Genomic DNA, 5,000 nt, shown 5'->3' with positions numbered 1-5,000 from the left:
AGAACACCTTTATTTAACCAGGTAGGACTAGTTGAGAACACCTTGATTTAACCTGGTAGGCTATTTGAGAACACCTATATTTAACCAGGTAGACTAGTTGATGACTATGACTTGAGTCCTGTGACACCACCTGTCCCACCTTTTTTTTTAAATGTTTATTTTACCAGGCAAGTCAGTTTAAGAACACATCATTTTTTTCAATGACGGCCTAGGAACAGTGGTTTAAATGCCTGTTCAGGGGCAGAATGACAGATTTGTACTGTGTCAGCTCAGGGGTTTGAACTCGCAACCTTCCGGTTACCAGTCCAACGCTCTAACCACTAGGCTACGCTGCCGCCCACTGCATTGCAGAATTAAATTGGCTTTTTCCAAGTCAATTTGTGGTCAGTTATGGCTCGATCCATAAACGTGTCTTCAACATTCAACTGACTGGACAATTTCCAAGACAATCCGGGAGGAGCGAGTAACCTGTATCATGTGTGTGTGTGTGTGTGAGTATGTGTTAGGCATGTATTTGTGTGTATGTGTTAGGTGTGTGTTTCTGTGTATGTATTAGGTGTGTGTATGTGTACACATCTGTGTGTGTGTTAAGTGTGTGTGTGTGTGTTAGGTGTGTGTTTGTGTGTATGTATTAGGTGTGTATATATGTACACATCTGTGTGTGTGTGTGTGTGTGTGTTAGGTGTGTGTGTGTGTGTGTGTGTGTGTGTGTGTGTGTGTGTGTGTGTGTGTGTGTGTGTGTGTGTGTGTGTGTGTGTGTGTGTGTGTGTGTGTGTGTGTGTGTGTGTGTGTGTGTGTGTGTGTGTGTGTGTGTGTGTGTGTGTGTGTGTGACGGTCATGGCGTGTGTGTGTGTGAGACAGTGCTGTGGTGTTGTTGCTAGTGGAGAGTGACTGAAGAGTTGAGAGCACTAAATAAAAGCCTTGAACGTGTCTGATGTTAGCATTGCCAAGGGCTCTCAGGCTTCACAGATTGATAGACACAGGATGACTCCTATGGGGTCACAGGTCAGGCCAGTGAAATGTGTACATCTCTCTCTCTCTCTCTCTCTCTCTCTCTCTCTCTCTCTCTCTCTCTCTCTCTATACTCTCTCTCTCTCACACACTGGTGGCTTGAGTTGTGTGACATTTCCTAAAAAGTTTTTTTTACAGCTTTGTTGAAATAGAAGCCATCTATCCCCAATAGAAGTATATCTACAGAGGGCTATTGCATACAACGTAGCACCACCTATACTGCCAACCTCAAGCCCCAGGCCATTCCACGTACTTCAAATCTTTCTGAGCAACTGATGTAACTGGTCAACTGGGGGTTCGGTGTGTTATACTTCTAGGTGTTTGGCCTGGTATGGTTCCCAATCGGAGGTGGCTGTCAATCGGTGTCTCTGATGGAGAACCATACTTAGGCAGCCTGTTTTCCCACTTTTGTTTGTGGTTGTTTTCCGTTTCAGTGTTTGCACCATACGGGGCTGTCTATACACACCTATATAACTACTGTCTATACACACCTATATAACTACTGTCTATACACACTTATATAACTACTGTCTATACACACCTATATAACTACTGTCTATACACACCTATATAACTGATGTCTATACACACCTATATAACTACTGTCTATACACACCTATATAACTACTGTCTATACACACCTATATAACTACTGTCTATACACACCATCCTATATAACTACTGTCTATACACACCATCCTATATAACTACTGTCTATACACACCTATATAACTACTGTCTATACACACCTATATAACTACTGTCTATACACACCTATATAACTACTGTCTATACACACCTATATAACTACTGTCTATACACACCATCCTATATAACTACTGTCTATACACACCTATATAACTACTGTCTATACACACCTATAACTACTGTCTATATAACTACTGTCTATACACACCTATATAACTACTGTCTATACACACCTATATAACTACTGTCTATACACACCTATATAACTACTGTCTATACACACCTATATAACTACTGTCTATACACACCATCCTATATAACTACTGTCTATACACACCTATATAACTACTGTCTATACACACCTATATAACTACTGTCTATACACACCTATATAACTACTGACTATACACACCTATATAACTACTGTCTATACACACCTATATAACTACTGTCTATACACACCATCCTATATAACTACTGTCTATACACACCTATATAACTACTGTCTATACACACCATCCTATATAACTACTGTCTATACACAACATCCTATATAACTACTGTCTATACACACCTATATAACTACTGTCTATACACACCTATATAACTACTGTCTATACACACTACATCCTATATAACTACTGTCTATACACACCATCCTATATAACTACTGTCTATACACACCATCCTATATAACTACTGTCTACACATCCTATATAACTACTGTCTATACACACCTATATAACTACTATATAATAACTACTGTCTATACACACCATCCTATATAACTACTGTCTATACACACCTATATAACTACTGTCTATACACACCTATATAACTACTGTCTATACACACCTATATAACTACTGTCTATACACACCTATATAACTACTGTCTATACACACCTATCTACTATACACACCTATATAACTACTGTCTATACACACCATCCTATATAACTACTGTCTATACACACCATCCTATATAACTACTGTCTATACACACCATCCTATATAACTACTGTCTATACACACCTATATAACTACTGTCTATACACAACATCCTATATAACTACTGTCTATACACACCATCCTATATAACTACTGTCTATATACACCATCCTATATAACTACTGTCTATATATAACACCATCCTATATAACTACTGTCTATACACACCTATATAACTACTGTCTATACACACCTATATAACTACTGTCTATACCTATATAACTACTGTCTATACACACCTATATAACTACTGTCTATACACACCTATATAACTACTGTCTATACACACCTATATAACTACTGTCTATACACACCTATATAACTACTGTCTATACACACCATCCTATATAACTACTGTCTATACACACCTATATAACTACTGTCTATACACACCTATATAACTACTGTCTATACACACCTATATAACTACTGTCTATACACACCATCCTATATAACTACTGTCTATACACACCTACTACTGTCTATACACCATCCTATATAACTACTGTCTATACACACCTATATAACTACTGTCTATACACACCATCCTATATAACTACTGTCTATACACACCATCCTATATAACTACTGTCTATACACACCTATATAACTACTGTCTATACACAACATCCTATATAACTACTGTCTATACACACCATCCTATATAACTACTGTCTATACACACCTATATAACTACTGTCTATACACACCTATATAACTACTGTCTATACACACCTATATAACTACTGTCTATACACACCATCCTATATAACTACTGTCTATACACAACATCCTATATAACTACTGTCTATACACACCTATATAACTACTGTCTATACACACTTATATAACTACTGTCTATACACACCTATATAACTACTGTCTATACACATATAACTACTGTCTATACACATCCTATATAACTACTGTCTATACACACCATCCTATATAACTACTGTCTATACACACCATCCTATATAACTACTGTCTATACACACCTATATAACTATCTATACACACCTATATAACTACTGTCTATACACACCATCCTATATAACTACTGTCTATACACACCATAACCTATATAACTACTGTCTATACACACCATCCTATATAACTACTGTCTATACACACCTATATAACTACTGTCTATACAACTACTGTCTATCCTATATAACTACTGTCTATACACACCATCCTATATAACTACTGTCTATACACACAACATCCTATATAACTACTGTCTATACACACCATCCTATATAACTACTGTCTATACACACCATCCTATATAACTACTGTCTATACACACCATCCTATATAACTACTGTCTATACACACCTATATAACTACTGTCTATACACACCTATATAACTACCACACCTATATAACTACTGTCTATACACTACCATCCTATATAACTACTGTCTATACACACCATCCTATATAACTACTGTCTATACACACCTATATAACTACTGTCTATACACACCTATATAACTACTGTCTATACACACCTATATAACTACTGTCTATACACACCTATATAACTACTGTCTATACACACCTATATAACTACTGTCTATACACACCTATATAACTACTGTCTATACACACCTATATAACTACTGTCTATACACACCTATATAACTACTGTCTATACACACCTATATAACTACTGTCTATACACACCATCCTATATAACTACTGTCTATACACACCTATATAACTACTGTCTATACACACCTATATAACTACTGTCTATACACACCTATATAACTACTGTCTATACACACCTATATAACTACTGTCCTATATAACTACTGTCTATACACACCATCCTATATAACTACTGTCTATACACACCATCCTATATAACTACTGTCTATACACACCATCCTACCTACTGTCTATACACACCTATATAACTACTGTCTATACACATCCTATATAACTACTGTCTATACACACCATCCTATATAACTACTGTCTATACACACCATCCTATATAACTACTGTCTATACACACCTATATAACTACTGTCTATACACACCTATATAACTACTGTCTATACACACCTATATAACTACTGTCTATACACACTCCTATATAACTACTGTCTATACACACCTATATAACTACTGTCTATACACACCTATATAACTACTGTCTATACACACCATCCTATATAACTACTGTCTATACACACCATCCTATAACCTACACTTTGTGACTGTCCCTGGACTGGTTGAAAGACTGATAGCTCTGTA

The 5,000-nt window shown here is 36.4% G+C and overlaps 1 protein-coding gene across 1 annotated transcript in view; it reads left to right on the top strand.

Moving 5' to 3' along the window:
* LOC124042645 (CUB and sushi domain-containing protein 1-like) overlaps positions 1-5,000 on the top strand; it is an 842,040-nt gene that overhangs the window by 130,765 nt on the left and 706,275 nt on the right.

The sequence above is a fragment of the Oncorhynchus gorbuscha genome, linkage group LG09 (genome assembly GCF_021184085.1).
Source record: "Oncorhynchus gorbuscha isolate QuinsamMale2020 ecotype Even-year linkage group LG09, OgorEven_v1.0, whole genome shotgun sequence".
Lineage (NCBI taxonomy): Eukaryota > Metazoa > Chordata > Actinopteri > Salmoniformes > Salmonidae > Oncorhynchus > Oncorhynchus gorbuscha.
This window is presented reverse-complemented; position numbering and strand designations above follow the sequence as displayed.